The following is a 13,533-nucleotide window of genomic DNA, read 5'->3' on the forward strand; positions in this document are numbered from 1 at the left end:
AAATATGTGTTGCTACAATGGAACAAGGGCTTTATGTTTTAAGACCGAATACTCAAATCTCACTAAGTAGTGAACTTTTCAAGGTAGCTAAACCTAGAAACCTCAAAAGAAAAGAGATTGATAATGATGATCAAACTTATCTATGGCATTTACGTTTAGGTCATATAGGCTTTGATAGACTCAATAGGCTAACCAAAGGCGGTCCATTGAAAAATGTCATCTTAGGTGAACTGCCAGTATGCGAGTCCTGCCTAGAAGGAAAAATGACTAAACGTTCTTTCTCTGCAAAGGGAGAGCATGCCAAAATGCCCCTAGGGTTAGTGCATTCCGATGTCTGCGGACCTTTGAATGTCAAAGCCCGAGGTGGTTATGAGTATTTTGTCACTTTCATTGACGATTTCTCTAGATATAGTTTTCTTTACCTAATGCAAAAGAAATCTGAAACGTTTGAAAAGTTTCAAGAATTTAATGCTTTGGCCCAAAACCAATTAGGTAAATCATTAAAGATCTTGCGAACTGATAGGGGTGGAGAATATATGGATATTTAGTTCAACGATCATTTAATTGAACTTGGAATTGAATCCCAATACACTGCCCCAGGCACTCCACAACAAAATGGAGTTGTAGAAAGAAGAAATCGCAGTCTTTTGGAAATGGTTAGGTCTATGCTGAGTTATTCAACTCTGTCTACGTCCTTCTAGGGATATGCTATTCAGATGGCAAATGACATTTTAAATGTTGTTCCATCTAAAGCAGTCCCTAAGACACCCGTTGAACTTTGGAATTGTCGTACACCTAGTTTACGCCATTACAGAATTTGGGGGTGCCCTGCTCATGTCTTAAGAAAGAAAGAAGGCAAACTTGAATCACGTACCGAAGTATGCATGTTTGTCGGAAATTCTAAAGAGACTAGGGGTGGACTATTTTATAGTCACAAGGATAACAAAGTGTTTGTTTCTACAAATGCTACTTTCCTTGAAGAGAACTATATTAAAGACAACAAACCGAAAAGTAAAGTTGTTCTAGAGGAATTGCTATCAGATTTAAGTCATTCCAATGTTCCGTCCTCCTCCACACGTGAAGAGGATAATCCTACTCCCTCAGTTGAACAAACTGAGAAATCTACTACTAAAGTTTCTGTTCAGAAGATCACCGCACCTCGTCGTAGTGGGAGGGTTTCAACAAAAACAGCTCGTTATTGCTTGGATGGTGAAATCAATATGGTCGTAAGTGACGGTATTGATGACGATCCATTAACCTATAAACAGGCAATGGCTAGTCCGCAACGGAAACGATGGTCGGCCGGCATGGATTCAGAAATGGATTCCATGAAAAAGAACATAGTCTGGGAATATGTAGACACACCTGACGACTATCATCCGATAGGATGCAAGTGGGTTTACAAGAAGAAAAGAGGAGCTGGAGGCGAAGTCGAAACTTTTAAAGCTAGACTTGTAGCCAAGGGTTATACCCAAAGAGAAGGCGTGGACTATGAGGAAACTTTTAGTCCTGTTGCCATGCTCAAATCCATCCGAATTCTTCTCTCCATTGCTGCTGCTTTCGATTATGAAATCTGGCAAATGGATGTCAAGACTGCCTTCCTTAATGGGGTACTTGAAGAAACCATATATATGGAGCAACCAGAGGTTATGTTCTTCCTGGGCAGGAAAAGAAAGTTTGCAAATTAAATAGGTCTATCTATTTACTTAAGCAAGCTTCTCGCTCATGGAACAAAAGGTTTGATGAAATCATTAAGACCTACGGCTTTCTTCAGAATGAAGATGAACATTGTGTTTACCAACTCAAGGAAGACCAAATAGTAGTATTCCTGGTGCTTTATGTTGATGACATTTTGATTATTGGAAACAATGTCAAGAAAATGACTCACATCAAAGAATGGCTCAACACTCAATTCGATATGAAAGATTTGGGTGAAGCAGCCTACGTTCTTGGTATTCAGATTATCAGAAACCGGAAGAACAGATCTCTTGCTCTCTCTCAAACAACCTACATAGACAAAGTCTTAGAGAGATTCTCCATGAATAACACCAATGGCGCAAACATGCCTTCTAGATATGGTATTCGTCTATCTAAGGTACAGTCTCCGACTGATCCTCAAGAGATAAAGGACATGGCAAAAATTCCCTATGCCTCTGCAGTTGGAAGTCTAATGTATGCAATGTTATGCACTAGACCTGACATCTGTTATGCAATGGGAATCGTGAGCAGGTATCAGTCTAATCCAGGACATGAACATTGGAATGCAGTTAAGTATATTCTGAAATACTTAAAGAGTACAAGGAATCTTGTGTTAGTCTACAAGGGTGGTGCATAAATCCCATAGGCTACACTGATTCAGATTTCCAAGCAAGTCTTGAAGACAGGAAATCTAAATCTGGGATGGTGTTTACTCTTGGGGGTGGAGCAGTGGTTTGGAGAAGTGCAAAACAAACCACGATATCGGACTCAACTATGGAAGCTGAATACATAGATGCAGCTGAAGCTGCTAAAGAACTTGTCTGGCTAAGAAAGTTCTTCACCAGTATAGGTGTCGTTCCTGGAATGGAAAAGCCTCTGGTCCTACTTTGTGATAACAATGGAGCAATAGCAAACAGTAAAGAACCTCGAAGCCACAAGAGAAGCAAACCCATTGAAAGGAAGTATCACATTATCAGAGAATACGTGGCAAGAGGGGATGTACTAGTTGAGAAAGTTGACACAGAGGACAACCTAGCTGATCCATTCACCAAAGTCTTGGCCGTGACAGCCTTTGAAAAGCACCGTCAGAATTTAGGATTAATTGATATGTACTGATTAGTTTTATATTAGTGCAAGTGGGAGTTTGTTGGGTTTTATGCCCTAAATAAAACTCCATTTCAATGTAATCTATTTTATTCAACATCAATAAAGAAACAGAAGTATTTTTCATTCATTTGTGTATGTTTTGGTTCATTCTATCAATTGCTTGTCTATGTGATTTATAAATTCATCTTAAACCCTTTTCACATACTTGATCCTGTTTATTGTGTTGTCATCACTTTGGAAAGTAAACATGACTATGTGAATAAAGTTTCCTAGATTTATTAGACACAGGGTTTTACTGATATGATAATCTTCAACAAGAGTTTACTTGCATTTGGAGAATTGCTATGTTCTTTCCAGAACATTGGTTAAAGTAAAGCTCAGGTTGGATGCATGGAGTATGCATCGGAAGGGACCGATATAGAACTTTGACTTAGATTTAATTAAACTTACCGTAAAATCTATTCAAGTCAATATCGCCTAGTTGATCCTAGATCAAATGCTCTTAATCCTGTTATGATTAGGCTCAATCTTGAAAGGCTATTCGTTTTCTTTGATTTGTTAGTTAAGCCTACTTTTAGGTCAGGGTGATACGTACATTTTGGGAACACGGTAGTGCAATTGAGTGGGAGCGCTAACATAAACATGGAATCTATAGCTTCTATCTGGCAAATAGTAAGCAAAGGATGATCTCCTTCGAGCTTGACCAAACGAACATAAATGGTGGAGTACTCATTTCACATAAGCTGAAATATCATTTATACGGGGTAAAGTGTTTTAAGGATAAAATACATAGTAGGGTGTAATGTTAATCTAATCCCTTTGTAGTGTAGATCATTCATTTAGAGGATCATTGATCAAATTAGGATTATAACAATGGATGACTAATGATGCGTCTATATGGTGGAACATATAGAGCATTCTATATACTGAGAGTGCAATTCTAAGTTCTATGCGTGGATTTAACGAAGAATTAATAAGTTAGTGAATTTTAGTGATAAATTCTTGATCTCCTAATTGGAAGCTCGGTTATATAGACCCATGGTCCCCGCACTAGTTGAGATAATTTTGTTTGTAAGACTCATGTAATTGGTTTTGATTAATCAATTATAATTCTCAAGTAAGGGCGAAATTGTAAAGAAAGAGTTTATAGGGGCATATTTGTTAATTATGATACTTTGTATGGTTCAATTAATAAATATGATAAATGACAATATTATTTAATAATTCTTTATAGTTATTAAATAGTTAGAATTGGCATTTAAATGGTTGAATTAGAAAATTGGCGTTTTTGAGAAAATCAGATACAAAAGTGATAAAACTGCAAAATTGCAAAAGTGAGGCCCAAATCCAATAAGCCATGGCTGACCACTTTTATAGGAGTTTCACCTCTGATATTTTCATTATTTTAATGCCAAATAATTCAAACCTAACCCTAGTGGAATGCTATAAATAGGTAGTGAAGGCTTCAGGAAAATTACACACTTTTCATTCAGAAAAACCTGAGCCTCTCTCTCTACCTTGGCCGCCACTCTCTCTCTCTCTCTTCTTCCTTGAATATTTCGAAACCCCTTAGTGATTAGAGTAGTGCCCACACACAGCAAGCAATACCTCAATCATAGTGAGGAAGATCGTGAAGAAAGATTTTCTGCAAAAGGAGTTTCAGCAATAAAGATTCAGAGAAAGAGATCCAGGTTCAGATCTTGATAATACTCTGCGACAGAAAGGATACAAGGGTTAGAGATCTGAACGGAAGGAGTCATTTAATTCCGCTGCACCCAATGTAAGGTTTCCTAAATTTTATGTGTTTATTTCATCGTTTTAGAAAGTTCATATTTAGGGTGTTAATCAACGTACTTGTGAGTAGATCTAAGATCCTGGTAAAATAATTTCCAACATATACGAAGATTAATCAAGATGAGAGATTAGGGAGGTGAATCCTGTTAATAAGTTACCAATGTTAATACCTAATTGCTATCCTTATCTTAATACGAATGACAGATTATGAATTAACCTAACTCTTTTCAGATCTTTTAGGTTCTAAATCTCATGTTCTCTAATTAACTTCTTAATGAAATCAACATCAAATCAGCATTAAGCAATAATCTAATTGTCACTAAGTCTATGTAAATACTTTCATTTTAGATCAAAACCTAGATTATCCAATTTTAGCATTCTCAATTCTCACTTTTTCAGATTTCGAATTGAGATCATTAAACATGTAAAAGGTGATCAAACTTGCACATGGAATTAAACACAAATATAGATAGTATTCACAAACAAGATGGAGGAATGGCAATTATTTATTAACTAGGCATAAACTTAAACAACATTCATCATCACCCCTTAATGGGAAATTTAGCTCATAAAAATAATGAAAACATCCATGATTAAATCTGAAACAAAACTAAACATAAAAGAAAGAAATAAGGGTAAAAGAAAGAAACTAGAAAGTGATATCGCTCCGGGTCTTCAAGATAGCTTCCTCTCCACCTTCATCCACTTTTTAGGTCTTTTTCTGCTTAGGTTGACCTTCTGAGTCGTATTCCTTATATAGGGATGAGAGGTGTGCCTCCAATTGAAAGAAAAATCAAAATTAGGTCAAAACTGCGTTTTCCGTACGTAGTCGCGACTACAGGCAAACCTCGAAAATTCACGGTCCCGCCAAAATCTCGAAGTCGCGACCAGAGTCGCGACCATGAAAAAGGGTCGCGACTACTGATGCTTCTCGAGCAAAATTTTCCAATTTTTTGCCAAATTGTCCCGTCTTTTCACCATTTGACTGAATTTGAAGTTTGACACCCCAGGAACCTGAAACAATGAAAATCAAGCGTAAAACTGCTCCAAAAGACACCAATGGACGAGAAAATGCTTACTTTACAGACCCAAAACATAGGCTAAATATAACCTAACAAAATTCCCCCAAACTAGATTCTTACTCGCCCCCGAGTAAGGTAAAAAAAACTAACTACGCTATCAGATAATCACTACACTGCTGACTCATGCTCTGCTTTCTTCTTCGCATAAACTAGAATTTCGATCTTACTAACTCTAACAATTAACTCAGATGCTCACTTCATAACACTATGTATAACCACAAAATTTATCCCTATGTGAAACATTGTTATAAAAGTTTTACTCTTTCCAACAGTTTCACAGCCCGATAACTCATAAGCTTGCATGCTTACCTTTCTCCACTAATGTTGACACTATCCTTTGGAATCATTAGGTCTTTTCAATGTTTAGGAATTATGGCTCAGATATTCAGAAATAGACAAAAGACAGTTTTGGCTCAAGATATCATAAGCACACAAACAGAACCCACAAGCTTCTTACTTTTCTCCTTTTTTTTTTTCAAACCCCATAATGTTCCCGCATTTACCAAGATTGAGAGAAGATATCTCTATTATTTTTTTCAACATCACTGAATTTTTTATTTCAAACACATTCTTACTTTTTATTGTGGTTTTTTTTTCATCATTCATATTTCATTTTTTTTCCAGTGACAGTGAATTATACATTCTTTCTTTTCTCAATCTTGCAAGTTCTTCTCCCTCTCACTATTTTCTCACACTAAATATTTCTCCTCCCCCAAACTAATTATTAAGCTTATGATATCATGGATAAAATGGTGAAGAAAAATTAATAGTGTGGTTATAATTTTTCGAGTCAATGGGTGAAAAACATAACGGGTTTAGGCTCAAAAGGTTAACTAGGGATACACATTATTCCGGTAGGCTTGAAAGGCTCAAACTATCCAACAAATGCCTAAGTCATATTCCAATTGAACACTATCAAGGATTTCGTCTCAAAAGAATAAACATGCAAGTTCTAAGCTATCCTGTCAATCTTACCACAAACCATATTATAACAATTATAACAATTTTCACAGATTGAGTAATTGTAAATATACACAGGTTTCTATGCATCCAAACTAATCCAAAGAGTTAACAGAATCAAGCACACAGTTATTTTACAATTTCAGATCACATTACACTAATCAGCAGTATACAACTATCCTCTAGCTTATTGCCATTCCTTAACTAAAACAAAAACTAAAACAGAAAATTAAAGTGCAGAAAATTAAAATGCAGAAAATAAAATTTTTAAATCTCTCCCCCCAAACTAAATATGACATTGTCCTCATGTTGCTAAAATTTATTAATTACTACGCAAGTGCACGCAATCAAGTAGTATACTCACGCAAGTGAGGTCGAACCACTGGGAATTGGATTAATTACTACTAAACTATACTTATAATTCTATTTGGCAAATCGAAAGTATTTATGATTTAAAAAGAATGAAAGTAATTTAGAAAACTTAAATAACACAATTAAAAGTTGAGCAAGATGAGATAATAGGGAGGAGAATCCTGTTGTTGTTTATCCAAATCGTTGAGGCCTAATTGCTATCCTATTCTTGAAGTGAATGACAGATTATAAAGTAACCTAGCTCTTTTCAGATCTTCTAGGTTCTAAATCACATGTTATCTAATTAATTCCTTAATTAAACTAACATGAAATCAGCATTAGGTAATAATCTACTTGTCACATAAGTCATGTGAATACTCTCGTTTCACATAGAACATCGATTATCCAATTTTAGCATTCTCAATTCTCACTTTTCAGATTTTGAATTGAGATCATAGAACATGCACAAGGTGATCAATCTTAAAAATGAAATTAAACACAAATTAAGATAATTTCACAAACAAGAATGGAGGAATGGCAATTAAACATTAACTAGGCAAAACATTAAACAACAATCATCATCCTCCCTAAATGGGAAATTTAGTTCAGAAATAAATCCATAACCATTCCTATGACAATATTCAACATAAATAAATTAAAGAGGAATAGAGAAAGAAACTGTTGGTGGATGAATTCTGGATCTTCACTTTGATTTCCTCTGCTCTTCCTGCCGCTCTCTGCTGTGTTTTAGGGTTCCAAATCGCTTCCCCTGACTTCCAATCCCAGTTTTCTATTTATATCTAATTTTTAGGGTTCGTCGGACAAAAATACCCCTAACCGTACGGACGCTCGCCGCGGCCAAAAGTGCATCAAAAAACCACGTTTCTGCCAAGACTTTCTAGCCGCGGCCATGGAAATCTCGCCGCGGCGAGATGGAATTTTCTGCTTTGATCTGTTTTAGTAAAATGAGCATAACTTTCTCATCCAAACTCCAAATAAGCTGATTCAAGATGCGTTAGAAAGATAAAAAAGAGAGCTAAAACTTTTATGTTTTGACTTTTTTCCAAAATATGATCAAAACATAGTCGAATTTAGGCTTGAAGTTTTCAGCTTTATTCTCTTTCAAAATTTTCTCTATTTTATAGATCACTGTTTTCCGAAATTTGTCCAATTTATACATTCCAAGTGTAGAAACCTGAAATCATAGAAAACAAGCGTAATTCTATTCCAAAAACAATAATAAAGAAGAAAAACAACTATAAAATGTGACCCAAAACTTAGGCTAAAAATAGTCTAACACCTCTATGTATACAATAAAATGCAGAGAGAAGAGACTTACCTGAGACCTTCTCAGAAAGGGTTGGGTGGCGACGGCTGATCATATGGGTAGAACCGAGGAGGTTGCACCAAATAATTTGGGTCATCAATCCCGATGTTCATTCTATTGATGAGAGAGTTAAGTTGTTGAACTTGTCCCTCATTATGGATAATCCTCTGCACCATGTAGTTTTGCATGTGGTTATTCTACTGAATTATATAACTCAGCTGTGCATGAGTGTATTGCATCGTTGGATCGATAGGCCCAAGCAATTGCAGGGGCTGCTCCTCTTCTTCTTCAACACTAGGCTCTCGTTGCCTCCTGCGTCCTTGCGGTGCATCAGGTGGAGGCTGGCCATAAGGATGTGGATCTTTTAGCCTATTGACAAATGTGATGTCCATCTTGCGAAGTGGCAACACCGTGTTGTCATACTCCAATTGGGGAACTTCATATGCCCCGTAGAGTTCTGTTATAACACCCGCCAAACCAAAACTATCTCCCGTGGCTCCTTGTACAATTCGGTCAATGCTATGTCGGATGACTTGTCCAATATTTATGTTGTACCCCTTCATAATGGCGTACACATATTTTAGGTGATTCATTTGGACATCGGAGAAGTGCTTATTTGGCACCAACCGAGCACTTACGAAGTACAACCATGTCTTCGCCACTAGGTTTAATTCACACCGATAAAGGATGTTTGGCGACCCCTCTTGGCCATCGTTGTCGTGGAACCTCAACCCTGGAAATCTCATTGTCTCAGCCACATCCACCATATCAGACTGCTCTTCCTCCTCAATAATTCGGAGGCGTTGCTCTTCCCTAGAATAATCTTGGACCAAAAACATAACATTAAAAGCATCAGCAGTAGCGGGAACCTTCTTTCCTCGCACCTTTACCTCCCCATTTCGGCGCTCGAGGCAATTGGCAAGAAATTCACAGGCCATAGTCACATTAGCCTGGCCCCGAGCATCCACAAAGCTCCCCCACTTCATCCTCTCAATTTGGGCTCAAATTGTCTCGAACCGTGGTTGACGTCTCAAAGGATTTTCAGGGAATTCAATACCCCGGTCATCAATGTATGCCCTATTTTTCAGCCTCATAAAACGATTCTAGGCCTCCTCATTAACAAACCGGGCTCTATCAAAACCCGTAGTTGGTGGGTTTGATGACGAACCCTCCTCAACATGCCTAGTTCTCTTAGGTGCCATTTTCCCTCTTTCTAACAATAATAGAATACGTTTTTTTCTTTTCTTTTTTTACTTCTCATTTTTTTTCTGATTTTTTTTTTCTAAATAATGCTAAGAAAAAAAAAATGGGCAGCACCTCTCCTTAATTTTCTACTTTTCCAAAAATTCACAACCACTTAATAACTATGCAAATTATATCCCCAATAACTCAACACCACAATACAATACCAACAAACCCGATATCAACAATAATTCTATCACAATAGCACTATTACCACCCAAAATCTATAAAAGAATAAATGAAATTCCTTAAAGATTGTAGGAAGTGATACTTACAAACCCAAAGACGCTTTACTCCACCTCCATTGTTGAATGTCCTTGAAAGCTTAAGGTTGAAGATGAAGACAATGGTATTTTCGGATTTGGGGTATTATTGGTGATTTTTGGGATGGTTTTTGATGGAAAGTGAGGATTGATGAGTGAAAGTGGGTTTTAGGATGGATTGGAATTGAGAATTTGAAGAAAAGATTAGAAAGTTGAAGATTGGTGATGAAAATTTGAATTTTTGGAAGGGAGAATGGCTTGGGCGGCTTAGAGGTTATTTTGAATGTGTGTACGGTTGAATGGGGGGGAAAATAGGGCTTTTATAGAATTTCGAAAGCTGGTCGCGACTTGCCCAAAGGCTGGTCGCAACTAGCTTAAATTCAACAATAAGGGGGTTTCTGGAAAAGTGGCTAGTCGCGACTTGGAAAAAGGGTTGCGACTTCCAAAGGCCCAAGTCGCGACTTCTAGAACTTAAAATTTTCTTCGTTTCTGTAAAACCCGAAGTCGCGACCACGGTCGCGACTGCCAAAAAAGGTCGCGACCCAAGAACCTGATGTTCGCGACCACTCGGTTCCCAGTCCCGAAAAATATATATATATAATTTTTTTTCACGTTTTTCACGATTCAACTGAAAAAAATAATATCTGGTACTTAGCTAAAAATTGAAAATACTAAAAATACTAACACATAAACTAAAAACATAATCAAAAAGTCTGAAAAAAATTAAAGAGAACACTTGGGTTGCCTCCCAAGAGCGCTGTCTTTATCGTCATATAGCCGAACGCTGAGCTGTCTCTAGAGAGGCGCCAGAATAATGGCGGACTTGGCTTGGTCAAATTGACCTCCCAAGTAGAGCTTTAAACGATGTCCATTAACTTTGAAAGTTGCTGGACCTTCACCTTTTAACTCCACAGGTCCATAGGGAAATACCTTGACTATTGTAAATTGTCCTGACCACCTTGACTTCAACTTTCCAGGAAACAACTTCAACCTTGAATTGAATAGTAACACTTGCTGCACAGGTTGAAACTCCTTCCTTACTAAACCTTGGTCATAACAGTAATATTCTTGCCCCGCCAATCTGTCTAGCATTTGATCAATAAAGGGCAAGGGGAAGTGATCTTTTCGGGTTGCTTTGTTGAGTCTCCTATAGTCGATAAAAATCCTCCAACCAGTGACTGTTCTTGTGGGAATCAACTCATTCTTTTCATTCTGGATCACGGTCATTCCACCTTTCTTTGGAACCACTTGCACCGGGCTAACCCACTTACTATCTGAGATGGGATAGGCCACTCCAGCATCCAACCACTTGACTACTTCTTTTCTGACAACTTCCTTCATAGGTGGATTGAGTCTACGTTGTGCGTCGATTGTTGGTTTGGCATTGTCTTCCATCAAGATTCGGTGCATCACAGTTGAAGGACTGATTCCTTTGACATAATCCAGTGTCCAAGCAATGGCCTTGTTGTGAGCTCGTAGTACCCTAAGTAGTCTATCAGTTTCCACATCAGAAAGAGAGGCTGACACAATAACTGGCAACTTTTTGTCTTTACCCAAAAACTCATACCTCAAGTGACTAAGAAGCACCTTCAGTTCAAGTTCTGGAGGTTTTTCTGTAGATGGCATCAGCTCTTTTGGAACTACTCCCAACTCCTCATAATACCTTCTGTTCAAGGGCCCACAGGAGTCAAGCCATTTCACATAACCCATGACATCTTGCCCCTCTTGCTCCGTCAATTCATCTTCAGTTAGGCTCAGTTCAAGAAGATCATCTAGCAGCTTTTTCTCACTCAAAATTGTATCAATCAAATCAATGAAGAGATAGTTATCACTTGCCTTTGGGTATGTCACAGCCTTTAACACATTAAAGACCACTTCTTCTCCTTGGACTCTCAACTTTAATTCACCCTTCTGGACATCGATCAAGGCTTGGCCAGTTGCCCAGAATGGTCTCCCAAGAATGATTGGGACATTTCTATCGTCTTCCATATCCAGAACAATGAAGTCAGCTGGAGAGATGAACTTGTCAACTTTAACTAACACATCCTCAATGACTCCTCTAGGATGAGCTAGTGATCGATCGACCAATTGGAGAGTTACCGTGGTTTGCTTTGCTTCTCCCAACTACAATCTTTTAAACACTGACAGAGGCATCAAGTTAATGCTGGCTCCCAAGCCGCATAGTGCATTTATTCCTTCAATTCTCCCAATGGTACAAGGAATAGTGAAACTCCCTGGATCTCTTAGTTTGGGAGGGAGTTTCTTCTATAGAATGGCACTGCACTCTTCAGTTAGAGCCACTGTCTCGTAATCCTCCATCTTTCTCTTCTTTGACAGAATCTCCTTCATGAACTTCATATAACTCGGCATCTGTTCTAAAGCTTCAGCAAAGGTAAGGTTAATGTGTAGTCTTTTGGAAACCTCTAGAAATTTGGTGAACTGCTTGTCTAGATTGGTTTTTCGGAGTCTCTGAGGATAGGGTATTTTCACATGATCATCAATACTGATTATTGGAGACTGTTGTGGTGGTGCTGGGCTATCAGTAACCTTCTCTACTGTTGGTGTTGGGGTTGGCACTTGTTGAACTTTAATGTCCTCATCTAATGGTTGTGTCAATTCAGGCCCATCATATTTCTTACCGCTCCTCAGGGTAATTGGCTTGCAGTATTCTTCGGGATTGACTTCAATTGTGCTAGGCAAATTTCCTTGAGGACTATCTGAGTTGCTAGTTGGCCCATTTGAGTCTGCAAGTCTTTGATGGAAGATCTAGTTTCAGTCATGAATTGTAGCAATAAATCTGTTTGCAGACTAGTATTTCCACAGAGGCTTGTTGCTGAGTGTACTGTTGGTTCTGTGTCTGGTTCTGATTTCGTTGCTGATAGAACCCACTGTTTCTTCGGTTACCTCCTTGGTTGAACCCATAATTGTTGTTGTTGTTCTGCGAATAATTTCCAATGGCTTTTGCTTCATCAATTGGCAAATCATCCACATATACTTGACACTCTGAAAAGTGATGATTTCCTCCACATATCTCACAGACAACTTGGGCTTGTTTAGCTTGCGCAGCGATTAGCTTTGTCAAGGCCTCAACCTGAGCTGTCAACTTTGTAATGGCATCAACCTCTAGCACACCAGCTACTTTTTTAGTTTGACTCCTTTCAGTTGGCCACTGCTGATTGTTTAGAGCCATCTCCTCCAATAGATCGTAAGCCTCATTCGCACTCTTTCTCATAAAATCTCCACCAGCTGCTGCATCTATAAGAGTTCTAGTGTTACCAACCAACCCGTTGTAGAAATTGTGAACCGACATCCAGTTCTCTATACCATGATGAGGGCACTTTCTGATTAGATCTTTAAACCTCTCCCAAAACTCATGGAGAGATTCATTATCTTGTTGGCAGAAGTTGTTGATTTCTCCTCGTAGCTTGGCAAACTTTGCTGGAGGGAAGAACTTTGATAAAAATTTCGTTGCCAGATCATTCCAAGTGGCAATAGAGTTGGGTGGCAAGGAGTTTAACCAGCTCTTGGCTTGTTCTCTGAGTGAGAATGGAAACAGTCTCAGACGAATGGCATCATCACTAACTCCATTAACTTTAAAAGTCTCACAAAGTTGCATGAAGTTAGAGAAATGCAGATTAGGATCTTACGAAGGGAGGCCACCAAACTGAACTGAGGACTGCACCATTTGAAGTATGGCAGGTTTGATCTC

General features: G+C 38.2%; 1 non-coding gene across 1 annotated transcript; it reads left to right on the forward strand.

The window, feature by feature from the left end:
* The first annotated feature begins 13,144 nt into the window (after positions 1-13,144).
* Positions 13,145-13,251, forward strand: LOC133033815 (small nucleolar RNA R71). Its single transcript, XR_009685877.1, has one exon. It is a non-coding gene; the product is annotated as a small nucleolar RNA R71 (small nucleolar RNA).
* Positions 13,252-13,533: the final 282 nt, after the last annotated feature.

This window comes from Cannabis sativa, chromosome 1 (genome assembly GCF_029168945.1).
Source record: "Cannabis sativa cultivar Pink pepper isolate KNU-18-1 chromosome 1, ASM2916894v1, whole genome shotgun sequence".
NCBI lineage: Eukaryota > Viridiplantae > Streptophyta > Magnoliopsida > Rosales > Cannabaceae > Cannabis > Cannabis sativa.